Genomic DNA, 22,190 nt, shown 5'->3' with positions numbered 1-22,190 from the left:
TGACATGTTATAGTTTTTTTGTCGACATTTACAAAATAACGCTGATGTTCGCAAAATTTTAATGAAAACGCAGCTAGTGTTTGTGAGCATTAAACACACTTTACACAACTTGCATTTTAATGAGATCACGCTGCCCAATCAACCCCTTTGAAATAAGACACAATGATTGTTTGATCGAAGTGTTACTTAAATAAAACAACAACAAAGAATACTGGTCTAGGATCATGGCCTACTTGTATAAATGATGTTTGGCAATTGTTGCAGACCTTAAAATTACCTCTGAAATGCAGGTGCCATTTAGAGGTCACAAGTCCTCGTGGCTGATGTTCAAGACCTTTCTTTTAACCTTTGCGTGGTCACACTTTTTTGCACTCGCTGGGAAAAGCCATAATGAGGCTTAAAATTAGCAACATTCCTGTGACCTTTGGTGTTTGTCGTACAGTATCGTTTTCACAATGGGTCTCACGACCAATGTAGACGCTTAACGGTCTCATTTACAGGCGAACAGGCTATTGTCTGCTTATGTCTTTTTTAATTGTGCCTCTTACAGGATTAAAATGACAGGGTTTAGTTATAATGCCCAATGGAAATAATTCACACATTCAAATGCAATCAATACAAATAAGACATAACGTCTACTTTAGGTCAGGGAATGAACTACTGTCAGTATGGATCATGGTTTATTTTTTATAGACTTATTCAAAGAAAAAAAGTTGTGGACTTGAACCCCAATGCCATTTATTTGACCTCAAGTCAGTTACTTTCATATTGTAGTGCACATAAAGACTTTCAAGAACAGATCCAGTGCACATTTTATCATGGAATCAGTAGTTTCACATTGTTCCTATGAAATAAGGTTAATTTTTTAATCAAAGAAATGTGACCCAGTCATTTTTTTTCTAAGATTAACCAATAAAAATGCTTTGCCATTAGCCCAGTTATTATGAAATATCAGTTTATTGCCAATTTATGTTATGCATGTTGTTTTATTCTGCAAAACCAAATTTCCATCACAATGGAAATAGCTGTTATTAATTCATCACATTGACTTAAATGAACCATTTGGTTTTTGTGTGTCTGAAATATCCCGTGTGCTAAATGAGAGAGAGAGAGTCGGTCTGGGTGGCCAGACGTTGTGTCTCCAAAGCCCACATATCAACAGGCCCCTAATAAATTTGAAGGACCCTTTGTAGAGAAGGAGAAAAGGTCATATCCTCTCGGGAGGACGAAAAGTCTCTGCCTCATTAAATCTTTTTCCTGACGTGTTTCTCCTTTCCAGAATGTCACTTATCTTCAATGAAGTCCCACATTTGACATCTTATTCAATTATATTCCAAACATGATGTGTTCATTTTAACACAACAAAAATATTGCTAATAAAATGAATTCTGTATTGGGCTAAGAGACTTAAAATATTCTTATATTCTTATATTCTTATATATATATATATATATATATATATATATATATATATATATATATATATATATATATATATATATATATATATATATATATATATATATATAAGAATATTTTAAGTTTGTCTAACTGTATATAATATAGTTCAGATACAAAATTCTCGAGGGCAGAGTTAAGCAGATTTGACGCAAAAGTATTTTATGAACAGTAGTACGCATAGGTGTCATTTACACTGGGGACGCTGGGGACATGTCCCCACCACTTTTTGAAATGGCTGATTTTGCTCCCACCACTTTTTGAAAGCATTTGGTTAAAATGTTCTGAAAAGTCAAGCAATACATGTGCAACTTACACTGCAGAAATGACTTTCTTACTTAGTATTTTTGTCTCGTTTTCAGTAGAAATTTAAAAAAATTCTGAAATAACGATGCATTTCTTGATGAGGAAAATGATGTACGAAAATAAGTCTAGTTTTTAGCCAAAAATATAAAATTTAAGTAAATTTGTGATGAAAACAAGCAAAAATATCTGCCAATGTGGTGAGAAAAAAATCTAAAAATAAAACACTTAATTTAAGCTAAATTTTCTCACACCACTGGCAGTTTTGTTTGCTTGTTTTAAGCACAAATTCACTTAAATTGTATATTTTTTGTTTAAAAACGAGACTTATTTTCTTACGTCATTTTGCTCATCAAGAAAATACATCTTAATTTTAGAATTTTTAGATATTTCTACTGAAAACAAGACAAAAATACTAAGTAAGAAAGTCAGATTTCCAAGAAAAAAAATTCTTAGTATTTTTGTCTGGTTTTCAGTAAAAATATCTAAAAATTCTTAAATTAAGATGCTTTTTTATGATCAAAAATCTAGGTTTTAGACCAAAAATATCAAATTAAAGTGATTTTGTGCATAAAACAAGCAAGAAAATCTGCCCCCCATTGGCAGATTTTTGCTTGTTTTGTTTGGTCTAAAAACTAGACTTATTTTCTTGGGTGGTTTTGCTCATCAAGAAAAAGCAACTTAATTTAAGAATGTTTTGATATTTTTTACTGAAAACAAGACAAAATATTAAGAATTTTTTGCAGTGTACGACTGGTTTTGTGGTCCAGGGTCACATATGTTGCGTTGTGTGCTTATAGTGTGTTTTCTTTTACATATGTAATGAATTTCATTGTAATCATTGACTTAACGTGCTGCTGTTTTCTACAGTATGGTGCTTTGCCACTGTTTTGTTGATTTGGTGTTGCAGGGACTGTTACATGTGCAGTCGACATTGTTAAGGGTTTTATGCGGAGTATTTTTGTGTTGTTGACCGGCCTACGCTATGCCCATTTTTGATGCGTCATTATTCAATATTTTTCCCGTCCTGCTGTAATGTTTTTTCATCTTATCTTTTGTCCCCACCACTTTTTAACACAAACTGACGCCCCTGGTAGTATGTGTTGAGAGCATTCAGTTAATATCATTAGCTGCATTCTTTAAATTGCGCAAATGGAAATTGCAAATTAAAAATAGGGCCAGTGGAAACACGTACATTTTGCAAAACCCCAAAATATCGCAAAAAACTTTTAACACTCACACGTGGTGGTTTCAAGCATTTTAGAAGAGGTGTATTTCGCAAAACTGCAATGGAAACTGTATGTAAATCACATAATCATTATTTGACAATGACGCAGTATGTGCTAAAACCTCTCAGAAATACCTTAATATGTGTCTGTTCCAAAGTATAACACTTCTACATCTCCTTCCGTCTAAATAATGGCTTAAAATATCTGCCGATGTAATGTTTGAAATGACTTATCGCGAGAGGACAATGTTTTATACGTATATCACCGGTTAGTGGAAACGCTGTTATTTCATAAAATATTTTTCTATCGAAATTTAGAAAATATTGTTTGCGCAATACGAAGGGAAACGCACCAATGATCTAATTTTTGACAGAGGTGGTGCTTTTGCATCTAAACTAGGGATGTTAACAATTCATCGATCTTCGATTATTTGTCGATAAGAATTAAATCGATAAAACTTAACGATTGTCGAAAAAGCAAGCACGTGTGCACAGCATCTGCGCAAAGCACATACACAGCCAGTGAAAACAAGCTGTAGAAGTTAAACTAGCCACGATTACAATGATGCTTGATGCCAAACACACACCTGGGCTTTTTAACATCATGCGAGACGAGGCTGGCTGCTAACGAAACGAAATGGCATCCACAGTGGATCTGATAGGGTCCGATTCAGAAAATGCAAATACGGTTAAGATATACTTCAAATATACAACACACAAAGAGAGTAGTAATGTTAAGTTGCCAGGTAAGTGGCCAAAATACTCCATCTCAAACTTTCACTATATGATTATTCTTTTGATCATGAGATAAGATGCAAATACCCCTAACCTCTGTCAAAAAAAGAGATAGTAATATTACCCGAAAGCACAAATATCTGATATACCTTCACTTCAAATACTAGCCTCATGCACTTGCACTTACAGGGTTTTGCAGGAAAAGACTTGTGAAAATAAGACATTTCAATTACTGACTAATAACCTTTTCATTGCCATTAAAGTGAATTTACTGAACATAAGATGTCAGACGCACTTAGAGGGTTTTGCATCTGAACTCCTCATGTGTTCTGCTAAGAAGGTTAAATAAGTGGACATAAAAAAAGTTCTCTAGACAACTTCTTCAGACATCTGATGTGTAATTTTATCATTACACTGATGATGTAATAACTACGGTGATGAAAAGACCGCTAGTAGATCTGACATTAATCACAGTAATTATAGTAATTGCATCAAATCATATTCTGGTTTACTAAGCCTCATAATGGAGTATTTATGTGTGTGCGTATATATTTTACATTGCACGCTATATAAAATGACCTTCAATATCAGTACTTTGAGGATATTTTCCTCAAAACCCATGTGATTACCATAATTGATCTTAAGATCTTCTGCACTCACGGATCGGCTGGATACATTAAAAACACTAATATAGCATCACCAGAGCTATAATTAGATTAAATCACCTGGTTTAGATTACCAGATGTTTGTGCTCTTAGGATTTGATGCAGCATGTATTGATTGATGAATGGCAGTAAAATTGTATTTTCTTATTTCAACTACAACTTACTGTAGTTGTACTAAGTCTACTTAAAAAATACTTAAATAACAAATGTAAGCTAAAAAGTGAAAAAAGTACTAATTTAAGTTTTTTTAATCCTTTTGCTTATTGAAATTCAGTCTGGTCAGCGCTGCAGGCTATTTTGGCTAACTTTTATGTGCCATTTACTAGTTTAGCTGATAAAGATCCAGTATTAGCAAGCTAAATCACTGTATGGGTTTATGGGTTTATAGGCAGACTATAGCCTATCTCCTGTTAGCCAGTCATTTTTTGATGTTGCCATTTTTGTATGTGTGATGCTTAAGATGGTAAGTGAACATAAATCTGCCCTTTAAGGCTTTTTATTTATTTATTTCTCCTAACATTTGGCACCCACCAATTTTGGGTGTTGACACCAAGGGGATGAGAGCTTTCCATACATCTCAATAACTTGTGTAGATTACCCGGCATTTAGCTTCTGCGGCGCGTTAAGCTAACATCATAGAACGAGGACACATAGAGAGCTTACGCTGATGGCTCTGTCAACTAACATGACATTCAACTGGGATTATTTACTGAACGTTATACACTTTTGTTAAACCCTTCGAGAGGTTCAGGGGCACTCTGTCATTCCCTGTGGTTTTACCACATTAAGGGGATCATATAAAACTTCATGTGGTCCAATTACAATGTCATCATTTGTTTATTTTTAACATTTTTCAAGCTGTCTCTGTCTCTTAAAGTTAAGAAAAGTACTACGTAAGTGACACCTTCCCGTGAACAGTGCTGATTTCTGTCGCTCATTTCTAACACTGGGACGCCTCAGAGGATATTCAGAGCTTCAGGTGTCACATGCAACTAGAAATAGCCAAAGATGTGACAAACTTGAGCAAGTAGTATTTTAATCTCTGTCTATGTGGAAATCAAACCTTGTCCTTTGCCATTTTTGCCATTCTACCAACTAAGCTACAGTAACAAAACGTCTATACAATGAGCTGCTATAATTGTGTAACAAAGGCCAGCTAGTGTTTGAAAGCTATGATGTGTGTAAACATCACGATTTGGTAGACCATCCCAGACTGATCACCAGTAGGTCCAGTTACAGTGGTGCCGTGACCCGGATGGGAGTAAGGTTTAGGGAGGTGGTTGTACGAGCGTGTACAAGCTACATGGTGTGTGTAGTGACAGACGCTAGAGGCCACGGCCTTAGTTCCATGCCAAACGGATTCTGAGTTGAGTCCCGCATGGAACAGGTTTAGGACCGCTCACGGTTGCAATATGCCAAACTTGAGGCACAAAAAGTCACTTAGCGGTCTTTTTGTTGTCTCTTTTAAATAAGATTACGGGTGTATCGACCCATGCCAGTGCACACACTTTGCCCAGTCAGCAGCTTGGCTCCTGACAGACAGTGACGGGCTCCAGGCCTGACACTCTGTGTACATAGGTAAAGACAGCTTCTCCAAGCCTCTGTCATTCACTCTGCTCCAAAGCATTTTATCAGAGCTGCAAGCACCAGCTCATCACTGTCTGCTCAAACTCCGGGGGATTGTTGGAAGACGTCTTCCATTCGCACCCTGTCCACGCACGGTTGGGGTCATCTTGTTTTAGCTCACTCCTGATAGTCGATTGTGCGGCACAGAACAGGATGATGACTGTTGTGCTTCGGAAGTGTCGACGCACTAAACATTGTTCAGTCTCAGTTGGGCGGCCTATTTAACATAATTGTAACATAAAGTAAACACAAAGTGACATTTATCTAAGTTGTTGTTTTCGAGAGGGAGTGAGCTAAGTTGTTTACATAACTAGTTCAGCGCAGGAAATTTAAATGCACATATAATTACGTTCTTTTTTGAAGTTTTTCTTTCTGCAGTAACTGTGAGTTTCTCCACTTACAAGCAACTATAACCAATTTTGTCCAGTGGTGGGCCGCAGTTTCTTAAGTTTAGTTCCTGTAAATCATTTTCTTTTTGGAACAGGTTGGATGAAATTTAAGAAATAAATGTCAACGCTAAATCAATTTTTTTTATAAAGGACACATAAGGAAAAACGGAATGTTCCTGCTTTTTAAAATAAAAGAGTTTGATGTATTATGCTGACGCTGTATTTGGGGAAAAATGGCTTTTAACTTATTGCAAACTGTGCAGTTATGTGTGTGCGTGTGTGTGTATTTTGATGTATATACAGTATACATATGTTGTTGTGAAATGACCTTATCAAGTTGCATGTGAATATTAGTCTAGTGTAGACAATTGTGACTCTCGAAACAGATGGGAAAACACATCTGATGCTACAGTACTTCTGGCTTATTCATCACACTGTAAATAAAAGGTACATTTGGGTCATTGCATTATGGGATACAGTAATCAGTGTAATGTGCTCTGCTGTGCACTTCACATTTTTCCAAATGTACTTACTCACCCAGGTATTCTGTGCATAGATATTATCTGCACACTGTTCAAGTATAAACTGCTTTACTAACTTACTGTAGTATGGCACTCTTAATAAAGCATTCCCACTCATACATGTAAAGCCTAAACAGTGAAAACGGGTGATTCATAAATCATCATGTCATTGACATAGCAACCATGAGCACATATAGCCACCTACGTTATTTAGCAACTTGGTGAGGGTGTTCCACTCGAGAGAGGTTAGCCAATCATAAGAGAGGTCATTAACAATCAGAAGCATGGTATATATATAGAACAGTACAGTATAATAGCAAAAATAGGATGGTTGCTGTAAGGGTAAAATTGGTTCAAGAAACATGCTGTAATAGATTGACTAATATCATAAATGTGCTTCAGGGGAAAATTTACATTTCAAAGTTGCCAAGTAAAATGCTTGTAAAGTGCAATGTGGTACTTTAGGAGGATCTAATGACAAAAAATGCTAAATTATATTGTCCTGTGAAGGCCATTGTAACTTCTGTATGCGTTTCAATAAGCATTTATAAAGCATTTATTCATCTTAGTTCATGTTCATTGCAGCATTTTACATACGTTTTTTTTAACTCATTCCCTGCCAGCCTTTTTTTTAAAAGTTGCCAGACGACATTTTTGGTAATTTCCACAAAAGTTTCACAAAATTTCTTCCAGGAAATTTGTTTCCATAAATATATAAACATACAAATATATCAAATGAAAGAACAGTTCCTCTGCTTTCAAACAAACAAACAAAATGGGATAAAATTTTTTCATCCTATCTTAATTTGTTCTCTTTTTATAAACTCTTAAATATGGGCACGTTTCTATAAAAATACAAAATTCTGAGCAAAAAGCTGAAATAATTGCATTTTTGTAAAGGAATTTTGTTCATTCAGATTCAGAATTGTTATCTAAACATACACGGAATTTTAAATGTTGAAAAATTCGTTTTTGCTTCAGTTTTTTATAAATTGGGTTAGAGCGCCATCTAGTAGATAATAACTTGTCGTAAAAACTTGTCAGGAAAGCGTCATTGGCAGGGAAATATATTCAGTTTTTCAATATTTTACTATGTTCTTACCTCAACTTAGACAAAATAATACATATTTCAATGCGTGCACTTAATCTTTGTAGAGTGCGTCACAAAGTTGTATGCGTTCAAAAAATAAAAATAAAGCATTGAATAGTCCCGTGGTATAACTCATACTAGCCTACTATTTTATAACTTAATAAAAAATTATACTAGGTAATAAAGTTCATTACCTTACTGGTGATTTTGTACACTATACAGATTTCAAATAATACCAACTTAACTTTTAATATATCAAAGATATTGAGCCCTTTACTTGTGATGTCTGCTAACAGGTGCACATAACCTTTTTGGCTTTAAACTTAACACAATCAAATAGTTTTTGATCCATTTTACAGGAGTACGTTTTACTTTCCTTTGAAAGTTTTCAGGTTTGTTACTGTGTGCATTGATCGGTTGCCCGTTCAAATGGGTTTAAATGAATCCACTTTTTACTTAAGACCCAGTCTCACATTTTCTCTCCGTGACTTTTTGTTGATCTCTTGAAAAGAGTACATCCAAACCAAATCTCCAGACTATAGGCCAGATCAAGGCAGCCCACTGATTGAGTTTTGCAGGGGCGAGCAGCTTTGCTCTGAACACGGTAACCCCGTGCCAGTTCACGTAGCCATCTGCCCATCTCTCGGCTCGTCAGTGCAGCTGAAGGTGTCGGGTCCAGGTGCCAGGGCACGGCAGCTTTGTGCATGACAGCTTTGAGCGGCTGTGAGGTGTCGGCATTCTGCCAGGCTCCTGCGCTGTGACAGTTTGGCATTCATTAGTGCCCCTCACACCTCTGTTGTTCGTGAGACCCTTTAATATCTGATCAGTTGAGCTTTGCAGTTACGGTTTGTGCATTTAAAGTAACAAAGCAGGGTTGGGTGGTTTTACAGTCTGTGTGACTTGTTAAGTGTTGGAAGAACATGATAAAAAAAGTATGCTTCCGTAATGTACTTAAAGTGCTCTATTTTAGTGCACTAATTTTGTACTAAAAATCTTCTTTAGTACTTCTTAAGATAACAAACTTTGATATTTTAAGACACCATGAATATGAACTAAAATGTGCTTTTAACGCTTTTAACTATCTCTGTATTAAAAAAAGTCTATAGGCGGAGTTTGGCGTTTGTGCTTGGTGGGCACCTACTGGGTACTGCAATACTTTTAGATTAGCGAGTGAGTGCGGCTTCATGGTTTAAAAAAAATAAATTACAACTATTTTAGCCTTAAGTTACAAACTCTACCCATTTCAATGTTAAGATTAGACAAATAAAATAAGAATTATTTCATTAATAGCTCAGACAAAATTTTAATTGCGTCTGGTTTGGGGGGGGGGCAGAGCCCCCTTACCCCCCCAAATTCGCCTATAGACTCAACCATAGGTTGAAACAACCCAGAATATGTTTATTTATATCCAACGGTTGGGTTTGTACTATTTGACCCAAGCATAAGTGTACAGTACAATATAACATTTCTGAGATTGCCATATTGGATTTGGATCAAACTGCCCACTGCAGTATAAAAGAAACAAAACATATTTTAGGAAGGTGCTGTTTCCGTTAGAGAGGTGCTGTTTGGTGAAGTGTACATGTGATTTTCAAAACAATGCATTAGCTCCTGGTTGATGGCTGATAAGACCGAGCAGATTGTTGACTGTAATAGAGGAGCTATTGAAGCAGATAGCAGATTCACCTGCTGAGTCCACAGACCACCTAGAGAAACAGAAACACAGGCGATGGTTTATTTGCTCTGGCTGTAGTCGAAGCAGATCTCTCATCTCCTAAGTGTTTATGGTTGCAATATTTTTTTTTCACCTGAGCTTATATTATTTCTCTTTTCAAGATGCATGATGCCCTCCCCATCTCGTGAATCTATGTTCTCCGGTCAATGTGCATCATTGAAATGAAGCATCATCAGAACCAGGCAATCAGATGGGATGAGATTTCAAAAGCCATTTACGGGGGACAGTGTGTCCCGTGCGATGCGCTTTTGATCAGTTTTCTAGTTGGAAAACTAGGAGTAGGTCTGTTCAGCCGTGACCTCCATTTGTGTGCTAACGTGGTAGGGTGATTTGCCAAAAAATCCCTTGGGAAGAGAATAGCGGTCTTCCAGTTAGAAGGAAAATAATACAGTTACCTGTAGTATTACTTGAAAAGAATTTCACGTTCCACCTCAAATGTAATGTTTGAAACCTTTGGCTACGTTCATACTGCAGTCTGAAACGACCCAATTCTGATTTTTTTGCCCCTATGCGACCTGTATCTGATCTTTTCATGACAGTCTGAACGACACAGATCCGATCTTTTCAAATGTGACCCAGGCCACTTGGGTATGTGGTCCTGAATCCGATACGTATCCGATCTTTTGAAATGCGACCCTCGTCTGAACGCCCAGGCCACATGGATCCGACCCGTACGTCACTGATACGCTACAAACGTCATAATTCTGCATTGAAGTAGGCAAGAACAATAAGATAAACAACAACCATGGCCGACGTTGCTAACACTGCTCCACATCATTAAATTTTGGCCGTATGGGTGCACACGTTATATGATTTCACATATAACAGCGTTCTCCCAATATATTAATATATAGCATATTATTTTAATGCTGCGAATAATATGTGAAGTAGCAGCTTTCAATAAATATTTTTAAAATGCGTTTATAAATCCAACAACCCCTGTGAACGGTCTACACGTCCATAAGAGGTTTCTATGTTTATAAACCATTGCCTCTTTGTTTCTACATTTAAAAGACAAATCTGGCAATTCTGGCTATACTTTCGTTCTTTTAATAATTTCTTTATTTTATTTATAAATCACTTTGGGTTATCTGATTTAACTATTTGGCTTGTGTTTTGTTTCCGTGCACTTGAGGCATTTTGCATATTTGTTCTGCACTTTGTTACTTCTGACCTTATTTTATTAAAAAATTGTATTTATAATAAACGTAAATTCTGATCTAATTTAAGTCTGTAAATTTTGGATTGCTTTTCGTTGTATCGATGTTGCGCTATTGCGTGCTGGCCATGCTTGCGCATGCAATTTAGCCGAACGGGCTAGGTGCTCTGCATCTCATATTTAGGAGTTCATCAAACTAAACATTAAAAAACTGACGTTTTTCGACGGGTATAAGTTTTTAAAATGTATTAGAAACAGACTGGTTATCTTTTCAAAAGTTAAACTACAAAACAGGTACGCCGTTTCTTTAAATTTCGGTGCTGAAACGGAAAATATCTGCACCAAACCTATATTTATGCCTGACACGAATGTCTTTCTTGTGATTTAATATTAAGTTCGGTGTTCACTTTCAAATGATAGCAAAGAGATTCCTGAAATAAATAATATCATCAGGTCTTTCTGTATCTAAAGTTAATACAGAGATGATCAAAGTCAAAGCAAGGAAGCAGGTATTTCTATGCTAAATAATAACGCGAAGTGTCTATAAAATCATAAATTTCAGTGTTTTTCTTGTTATAAATTAATGTTTAATGAATTGTATATAAAGCTTAGTTTTCATCATTTACAGTAACAAACACAAATTATTTGTCATTTCTCATTTGTCGGGTTTTTTTGGTCATGATTGCTTTGATGCGCTAAATCTCCAAATTAAATAAAAACACTGAATTGTAGCCGGAGTTTCCAAGGCAGAATCACCTTTGTTATTTTTTTAGGTGAAGTTATCAAAATGTTTTTTGTGTGATGTTCTGTAGATCATGGCTTTAAAATGTTATGAGGAATAATTAAACAAATGTTACCATTTTACATAAAAAAAACAGAAGATTGTAATTGTGCTGGCTACGTTGGGAAAATAACTTTAATATTGCAAAAAGAGCTCCACTGTTGACTACACCGTGGTTGACATCCATTTTTAACGTTAGCTTACAAGTGATGTCCTTGACCGTTGAATACTCTTATGCGCATGCGGGTCACTTCTGGGTCATTTCACGTTCACACAGGAGATCACAAAAGGTCGCATTTTATTGGAAATGTGAACGGCCTTGCAAAAAAATCTAATTTTTTCAAAAAATCGGAATTGAGCATTAAGCCCTGCAGTATGAACGTAGCCTTTGATGCATTATTAAAATGGGGCAATTATGGCCTAATGGTTAAAGGCGCATTGTGTAACTTTTTAAAGGATCTCTTGACAGAAATGCAATATAATATAGATAGCTATATTATCAGTGGTGTATAAAGACCTTAAACAATGAACTGTATTGTTTTTATTACCTTAAAATGAGACGTTTTTATCTCCATACACTGCCGGTCGCCTTACATGGATGTCACTGTCATGTTTTATTCCTACTATGGCCCTGTCCCAAATGGCACACTGCCGACTTATGGTCCTCCTCAGAGTCCACACTTTGATGACATCATGTAGTGCAGACTTTAGAGACCCTTGATGCAAGACCACGTGGGTGCACTGGAGTCGTATTTTGGTACAGACTCAAGCGTCACGCCAGAAATAGGAAGTCGTCGTCAGATAACAAAGTAAAACAAATGTGGCAGCTCGCCAAATTGGTTGCGTGAGGGGTTGCAGACTGAACACATGTCGGTGCCATTTACAGTTGGGTTAAAAAAAATGGCACTGGTTCGGGTCGGACTCGGGTCTAATTTTCTCGGGTTTGTCTCAGGTCGGGTCTTTCTTTAAAAAAATTACTTATGCACGTCGAGTTCGGGTATAAAGTGAATCGGGTAATTTCGGGTCGGGGACATTTCTTTGGGCCGAGAAGACCTTTACTTCTGGGTTGGTAAAGTGCGCGAAGCCTGCTGCAGTGCGGGCTACGCCGAAGACCGCATGAAGGGGGCAAAGGGGGCGCTGATGAGCACACTTTGAAGCGTAAAAATGACTGATGGGACACCCTACAGACTCGTAGACTAAGCGAGCATCACAATTTAGGGCCACGAGACCGAAAGTCCACATGAAGTGTGCCATTTGGGACAGGGCCGTTGCCTCAGACGACGACATGTTTGTCCTGTGGCGGCCCCCATATGCATTTTGAAATTGAGAGGTGATTGCAATTTGAAATCTCACCAGTAGACGCCACTAAAATGCTAAAATGTACACACACCACCTTTAAATAGTCGAGATTGTAACCCGCAGGTCTCCAGTTTGAGTCTTATGGCCGGCAGGTGCATGTGTCTACTCATTGGGATGTGTTAAATGCAGCGGTCACATTTTGAGTATGGACTGTCAGACTTGACCATCATGTCATTTTCACTAAATGCAAGTTGCCATATGGGGACTTTATGTGTTTGATATTAAACAAATGTTTTAGTTTAGTTTGTTTTCAGCTTTCAAATTCGCATTCGAGGTATGACTGTATCATTTATGTTGAAGAAAAAAAAACTGTTTTCTCCTGAAATAATTCTAGCCAAAGCTTCTATTCGAAAAATCCATTAAATACCCCAGAGGGATTCTCCACAAATACAAATTCTCAGATTTCACCACACGTTTATCACATAAAATACCTTGTTTTTAGCTTCTGTAAATTGTGCAAGTGGAGATGAGATGATATGATTATGTCATTGGGGTTAAATGATGCCGATTACCCCAACAGCACACATCACTGTTCAGCCTTTAAAAAAGCTCTCGCAGCATAGAGTTAATTGGACAGCGGTACCGTTGAAGAAGGCGTTAATGGAGCTATTTTAAACCAGCATTGCACTTGTATGCCTTTCTGTGCAACTTTTATGTAATTAATGCGAACGTGTTGACATGAAAATAACACATTCTGTTAGCAGCACGCGCTTACATCTGGGAAAATATTTCTGTTTTGGTTCCCGTCATTGCTAATATAGGTTTAGTTTGGGTTTGCTATTATTAGCGTGCTCTGAAAACACACAAGCACAGTTAAATATTTATTGGACTGAACTTCAGATCAAAAGCTTTTTAAGATCATGAACCATTTTAGTAAAGTGACCCTAAACAATTGTTTTGATAACATGATGACCACATATACACTACCGTTTAATGTGTCCGTGGTCATCATGTTACCATAACAATTGTTGCATTTATAGTATTTGTGGGTCCAGTATGAATACATTTCGGACGTACTACAGAACATCCACCATGTTTTCATTGTTGTGACCCTTTGACCTTAATTTACATATGCGTTGTTTAACAAGTGCAATTAAATTGTGAGGAATACATTTCTTGGTATAAAATCATTTAAATTGCTGCCTGGTTTGTTGTTTTTTATTATTGTTATGATGTTCACTTTTTGAACTTGCTGGCTCCGCAGCTCGCATGGGATTATGGGATAGTATAGTGTTGCTTAAAAAAATATAGCTGGAATTCGGGTGTACTCATACTGTCCAAACCGAACCGCGCTCGGGCACATTTGACCCCCAAAGCCTGGTTCGTTTGACTAGTGTGATCGCTCTGTACCGCGGCCGGGTTGCGGATTGGTTAATCCCACCCCGGCCGGGTTGCAGAGGTGGGCTGGAGCGCGGTTCACTTGGGCTCAAGTGTGGAAGGCTGTGATGTGAGCGCAATCTCGCCTGAGCGCAATTCAAAAGGTGAAGACATCAGTTGCGCGACCAGGCATTTACGCCGTGGCCGGCGTATGTTTTCAATTGTTGAAATTGTTTGAAAATGGGTTGGGTGAAACGCATGGCTCATCAGTGTCACTTCTCACTAGGCCATCCAATTACAGCGTAGGAGCGGTGGGACAAATATCACAATAACCAACCGGCGCATCATTCAACAACTAATAAACAAAGCAGAAGTATTATAGCAACCAGTTAGGTGCGGGTTGATTCAAAATGAGCGGGTGGCAGTGGTCACCCATGGTTTCCCAGTGGTTACGAGTCATCCGAAAATATTTTTAATGATATTTGGGTCGCGGTCAGTCAGGTCGTTTGAAATAAAGATGCCAATTAACTGTTTTAAACAATTGCTACTTTTAAAAAATGCGGTCCAGTTTCGGGCGGGTTTGTTGAAAACATTGCCGGGTGCGGGTTGTTTATACATTGACCTGCGCATCACTGATACAACCAAAGAACTCAGCTAAAAAAAGCTGACAAGCACCTATAGCTGCCGTCCACCTTGCGTTTATAGCTGTGTTAAAAGACTTTGGTGTACACGCCCCCTTACTCTCACTAACAGTTCATTTACACTGGGCATCAATATTAATGCTTGACGGAAGGCATGTCTGAAGCGTGGCTAACAGCCAATCACATTGGCCGCAACACATGCTCCCTGTTTTCCGGTCTTGCATAAACGTAATTGTCTGGCTCTGATTCGTAAGGCGATCTGATTGGCTGACGCTAGCATTGGCGCTTAAAAAGTTGAGAATTGTTAAACTTTTGCCGCGAGCAACTTCAGTGACGTGACACTGACGAATCCACAATTTTAGTTTAGCAACGCATGTCAACGCAACGTCACCCATTCAAAGTAAATGAGAAGCATTAACGCTGACGCCCCTTGTAAATGTACCGTAATGGATGCTGTCGCTCGTGTCACCGTAAATAGCCAAGCTTCCATTGAAATGAATAAGATTGCGTCGCTCCGCCGTTGCTAGTCGCTGGCGGTGTGCACGCAGATTACCACCTGTCCAGAACACCTGCATAGCAACACCTATTAGCAACCAAATTTTTGTGGTATTTTTTTCAATTGCATGCAGTATGAGTAAAAACATCATTCAAATACTGTCTGTCCCATTATTTCGTTCCATGCAAGAAGACAGTTTGAAGAATCGTTCTCTAAACTATCACTTCAGATTAGTGTTCGCTGAAAACCGCCTGTGCTATTTTTCCCTTTGGATGCCATTGCGACCATTCTAGACGTGTTTTAGATTTAAAGCAAGTATCTGCAGTTATGAATAATAGACAGCGTGCAGAGAGAGGCAGGGTGGGTGGCACAGTGTGACAACAGAGCTTTTAAAAGTTAGTTTAAGATGTGCCAAAAACAGATACAGGCAGAGCTCCATCTCGACTATTAAACCACACATGAGAAAATCTTGTGACCATCAAACTAAATGTACGGTGTGGGCAGTTTAACCATGTGTATGAAATGCTTGAAAACAAACTCTAACCTTTTCATGATTGATTGATTTGATGCAATGTTTTACCAGCTGGATTTTATATTGTGTCTTCCTGAGCTTCAAGAGATTGTCGGATGAATCACACGAAATGGTGAATAACAGGAAGAGGTTGTTTATTTATAACTCTTAACCAGCGTATGTACACTTAAACCGCATCTATGGTTAAAGTCACAGTTTCTTTTCGAAATTACATAACAAAAGAAATTGATGCATATCATTCTGCATGTTTATTTTACTCAAATATACACTCACCTAAAGGATTATTAGGAACACCATACTAATACTGTGTTTGATCCCGTTTCGCCTTCAGAACTGCCTCAATTCTACATAGCATTGATACAACAAGGTGCTGAAAGCATTCTTTAGAAATGTTGGCCCATATTAATAGGATAGCATCTTGCAGTTGATGGAGATTTGTGGGATGCACATCCAGGGCACGAAGCTCCCGTTCCACCACATCCCAAAGATGCTCTATTGGGTTGAGATCTGGTGACTGTGGGGGCCATTTTAGTACAGTGAACTCATTGTCATGTTCAAGAAACCAACTTGAAATGATTCAAGCTTTGTGACATGGTGCATTATCCTGCAGAAAGAAGCCATCAAAGAGTGAGTACATGATGGTCATAAAGGGATGAACATGGTCAGAAACAATGCTCAGGTAGGCCGTGGCATTTAAACGATGCCCAATTGGCCCTAAGGGGCCTAAAGTGTGCCAAGAAAACATCCCCCACACATTACACCACCACCAGCAGCCTGCAGAGTGGTAACAAGGCTTGATAGATCCATGTTCTCATTCTGTTTATGCCAAATTTTGACTCTACCATCTGAATGTCTCAACAGAAATCGAGACTTATCAGACCAGGCAACATTTTTTCCAGTCTTCAACTGTCCAATTTTGATGAGCTTGTGCAAATTGTAGCCTCTTTTTCCTATTTGTATTGAAGATGAATGGTACCCAGTGGGGTCTTCTGCTGTTGTAGCCCATCCGCCTCAAGGTTGTGCGTGTTGTGCCTTCGCAAATGCTTTGCTGCACACCTCGGTTGTAACGAGTAGTTATTTCAGTCAAAGTTGCTCTTCTATCCGCTTGAATCAGTCAGCCCATTCAGGTGTTCCTAATAATCCTTTAGGTGAGTGTATATTCGAGACTTGGTCTGGTGGGTATTATACATGTTGACGCATCTTTTGAGTTGAGCCAGCGGCTAACTGTTGTATAAAATCAATATCACACTTGCATTCGTGCTGTAAGGTAGCGTGCACACCAAAGCACAACGGATGCCGACTGTACAGTAGGCGTTTGCCAGCTTTTTTTTTCAGATGAGGACTTTGGTTGCTATAATAGTTCTGCTTTGTTTATCAGTCATTGAATGATGCATAAGTTGGTTGTTGTGATGTTTGCCCCATCACTTCTCCACTGTGATTGGACGGCAGAGTGAGAAGTGACATTGACGAGCTAAGAGTTTAACATTATTCAACTCCCTGTGCTAAACATGGAAAAACCGCTGAGTGCCTGCGTTTGGCACAGAAAAAACCCGCCAGCTGCTGGCATTTTTGAAAAGCGCAACACTTCCAATGGAAACAATTGAAAACATACGCCGACCACCGGCGTAAATGCTTTGGTGTGCACACTGTCTTATGGTTGCATACAGTATCAGCACAGCTATGATTCAGCCGTTGGCAATAGATGACCTCAGTTTCTTGTATTCAGCTGTATACCGTAGTATTATTCAACATGCTTCATAGTTTGTGGCCTCTGTAATAAGCATTGAGTTACTGGCCTGTCTCTCAATCTGCAGATTAAAAAGCAGCATTGGTGCCCTCACTCACTGACCCGCATTGTAATGTAAAAAACATCTGTGAGCTACATATGAATATTGATTCACAAGCTTCATGTATGGATTTTTCATTTGTTGTAAAGTATACAGTATTTCTTTCTTTTAAAGGGGATAGTTCACCCAAAAAATTTAATTATTTACTTATTTACAGACCTGTATAAATTTCCTTTATAACTTATAAAATAAAGTTAAAATACTTTTCATTTTATAAGTTGAAGCAACTCTTGTTAGAATAAATAATAGTAAAGTCACATTACTTGTAAATCTGAGTTGATTCAACTAAACATTTTAAGGCAGCAAATAATTTTATGGAGTGTAGTGTTTTTGTAAATTATAGCATTGCCTTTATGAAAAATGTGGCACTACCATGGTTAATTAATGTTAATTGTAATGATAGTCTGAAATATACCATGGTATGCCAAAGTACTTTAAAGAATAATGATGGTGCATGTCAAAAAACATGTCTGTTTGGGTTTTTAGTGGTTACGTGTTCATTAAACTTTTAACACTACTTTTTATGTCTGTCACATATAGAAATTATATAAGGGCAGGTAAAAGGCCATGTGCAACTAATTCCTTTCATTAATATGTATGCATTTGTCACTTCCAAGATCAATTTTTATCAGTATGTGTGTTCTCTGGAAACAAACCCATGCAGACCTTACCAGACATGAAATCTCCTGTCTACATGCTGGAGAGTAATGCGGCTAAGCTTACTTAAGTTTACCGTGGGCTTTATAACCTTTTAGATGAAATAAATGTGTGTTTTCACATGTTTTCGCATTTTAGCATAATTATTTTTGTATATGCCCGCTACACTGCCAATTTCTCGATTTTTCATAAATTCCGCGTGGCTCCCACGCAGCCGGTGCCAAGTGAATTTATTTCCTAATTCATTAAGTACCTTCCACCCCGTTCAATTTGTACTGACATTTTTCCTCGCAGTAGTGAAAGATGACCTTTTAAAAGAGCAGCTCCTCAAATATGCAGGTGGGTTTTGCACAAACACACCAAAACATTTCGATTCACTTTCGGCAGCGTCTCTTATCTGGAGCCGCTAATGGAAATAATTTAGTTTCCTGTGTGAGCCCGCTGTCATGGTCACCAGATAACAGGCGTGCAAACAATTATTGGATTTTCTTAAGAATGTATCAATATTGTAAGTGTAATTGCAAGAACATTTCAAAGTAAGACAAACTGAAATGTTGTATGCATGTTTCTTTAGTAGTCTGTAGCTCAGTTTCAAAACCTCACTAAAAGCATATTAATGCATCATCATAATGCACAATGCTCCAATAAAGACCCTTGTAAACAAGATGAGCATCTAAAAAAGGTGAAACAAATACAAGAAGGCAAAGAAAATATCTAAAATAAATGTACGGTTAAGGTATTGGACTTGGTCTTGTTGTGATCCACAAGGTGAGATGATGTTTATGGATCCCCATGTGGACAGATAGGTGATGTACGCCCCAACATTAACTCTTTCCCCGCCATTAATGCCTTCCAGAAAATGTTCTTCTTTAAATATATAAACAAACAATATATCAGATGAAAGAACGGACCCTCTGCTTTAAAAAAAAAAAAAAAACGTTTCATCCTACCTTCATTAGTTCTCTTGTAATCACCTTTTAAACATGGGTAGGTTTCTGCAAAAACACCCAATTTTGAGCAAAAAGCTGAGATAATTCAATTTTTGCGAAGGTCTTTTGATAGAGGTTACCGGGTTGTATAAGTTGCGGTGGATAATAGCGGTATTGCGGAAAGACGGAAAATCTCGTCATTGGCAGGGAAGCATTTTCTCTTAATTGACGAGATATCTCATCAATGGCGGGGAAAGAGTTAAATTACACATTCAATTAAGTACAATGTTGTTACAATGCTAAAAACAAAGTTGTGACTGCTTAGTTAGCGCTAGGGCTGGGTATCGATTCAGATTTTCCAGATTGATTCAATTTCGATTCACAAGCTGTCAAATCGATTTGATTTCGATTTCCGATTCCGGTTCTCGGGGCGGTTTTTATACTCGATTCTCGAATTAACTCAATAAATATAGATTAAATACAAATACTATACTAATAAAAAGAACAGTGAACAGCAGGTTACAAGTGGGTAATTATTAAAATCGATGAAGCACCTGAAACCGCCATTTTAAGCACTGAATTAATGAATGACAGGCTTGCCTCTCGCTCCTTGGTAACCTCGCGCAAAGCAAAAAATAGGGTGACATCTAGTGAAGAAGACTAGTAATTTGATTAACGTTAATCTTTCGTTCAATGTTTGTAGAAATAAATATGAAAGAAAAAATCGATTCTGCTCTTTGAGAATCGATTCTGAATCGACCACAAGTTAAAAAACGATTAATCGAAAAATCGTTTTTTTTTGCCCAGCCCTAGTTAGCGCTATATGCTAGTTAATGCTAAATGCTAACGTTTAGGGTGAAGTTGTACTATTGACGTTACAGTTACATTTGCAGGTCCATACTGAAAAAAAAAACACACAAACTTACAGATGTGGCCTTTAAAAACGCGCGTTTTCTCCCGCGGCATTCGCCAAATCGTCTCGCGGAGTCACGCAGAATTCTGCAAGTGTTTTCGGGGGGGCTACTTTCCCTTTTCCCTTAATGTGTTTCGCTTCACAGAAAATCCACCAGGTGGCGCATAAAAAACTACATTTTTATATGCGTTGTCATTGCGGTTGTTTCCAGAAGTTAATAAGGGCATTGCTGAATATTTAATATTTCTATTAAAACAGCAAAGTGACGTCAACCCCTTCTTGCCAGCATAACAGCGCATACATATATTAAGATGACTGTACGTGCAATGGGCATTTATACTAAGTGCAACAAAGAATTTAGTGTGAGCCTAATACCCTTAACTCTATTTACAATGAATATCTTAATTATTTGTGTTGTCGAATTTTGACACCGTTTCATTGTTTGTTTATAATATTAATAATTATGTCCGTTTTTCTAAAAGTATTAATATTTTAAAGAGATTCATGTGGTATAAAAATACATGTTTTAAAGTTAAAAATGTTGTAAAAATATATTAGTATTATTGTTCTTAATATATTAAGAACAATAATATGACACATGTATATTGCGCTAAAATGATATACATATGGACAGAGGAATTCTTCTCAACCACCACCAATAAAGTTAAAAAAATATTCTTTAGAAAAATAGCGTTTAAACCCACGCAGAGCGAACAAGAAAACATGGGCCTATGCTTACATACTGTACAGTGGGCATATGATATCTTTATTTAGTTTTACATATTTAAAACTTTAATAATACCTTTCTTGCGCATATAGGCAGTCAGTGTTATGATTTTTTTAAATCCTTTCAGCCGTTATTCATAACAATAAACAGATTTCCTTATTGAAAGAAAAACGTAGAAAATGTTATTATGGGTATAGTTGATGCAAATAAAGTGTGCAGTATACAAAAAATGCAAACAAATTATTTCTAAAAGTGGCAAGATTTTAAAAAGATAAAGGTGGTATAAAGAAAGACATGAGAAAAGTAGAGGTATGCAAAAGAGCACAGTTTAGTTATTGTTAATTAAAGCGGTTTTATACACCTTTGTTTGAATTGACAAGCATTTATTTATTCGCCACTTTCAACACATTTTGTGATTCATTTACTGATTTATTACAGAAAATTGTTGTCAGAAGCAACGCTATTGTACAAAGCATATTTATATGTATGTTTTAAAGTTAAAAATGTTGTAAAAAATATATTAGTATTCTTTAATTTAAGAATAACAATATGATACATTTATATTGCGCTAAAATGCAATATACATTATTCTGCAATATCAATTATTCTCAACCACCACCAATAAAGTTTAAACATTATTCTTTAGAAAAAAAACGGCGTTTAAACCCGTGTTGCGTGGAGCGAACAAGAAAACATATGCTTACATGCTTATTATTCGGCATATGATATCTTTTTTATTTAGTTTTAAAAGTGGCAAAAAAGTTCTTAAAATCTAATGAATACTGGTTTTGTAAAATGTAGCTATATAACTGCAGATGCGTGCGTGGGATCCGGGCAGGTATCATTTTCCTCCAGACCTTGACGCATGGTCGCGGGAAGGCGAGAAATATATATTTTTTTAGGTTAAAATACTTTGCACAATTGATATATTACTTATGAATATTTTAGGAAATTATTTTTGACACACGTAGGTTATTACGTGTATTTTGGATTTTAATTTCATTACTGTGCCTATCCGTGGCCTCATCCGAGCGCACTTTCTCCGCCTTGCATCTTTTGAAGACATTGGTATGCAGCACCAT

General features: G+C 37.2%; 1 protein-coding gene across 2 annotated transcripts in view; it reads left to right on the top strand.

Annotated features, from left to right (window-relative positions):
- The window catches only part of ntrk3b (neurotrophic tyrosine kinase, receptor, type 3b), a 176,945-nt gene that overhangs the window by 36,158 nt on the left and 118,597 nt on the right, over window positions 1-22,190 (top strand). The gene's annotated exons all lie outside the window — the stretch shown is intronic.

Source organism: Paramisgurnus dabryanus, chromosome 2, assembly GCF_030506205.2.
Source record: "Paramisgurnus dabryanus chromosome 2, PD_genome_1.1, whole genome shotgun sequence".
Classification (NCBI taxonomy): Eukaryota; Metazoa; Chordata; class Actinopteri; order Cypriniformes; family Cobitidae; genus Paramisgurnus; species Paramisgurnus dabryanus.
The sequence above is the reverse complement of the archived record's forward strand: the minus strand, read 5'-3'. Positions and strand labels throughout refer to the sequence as shown.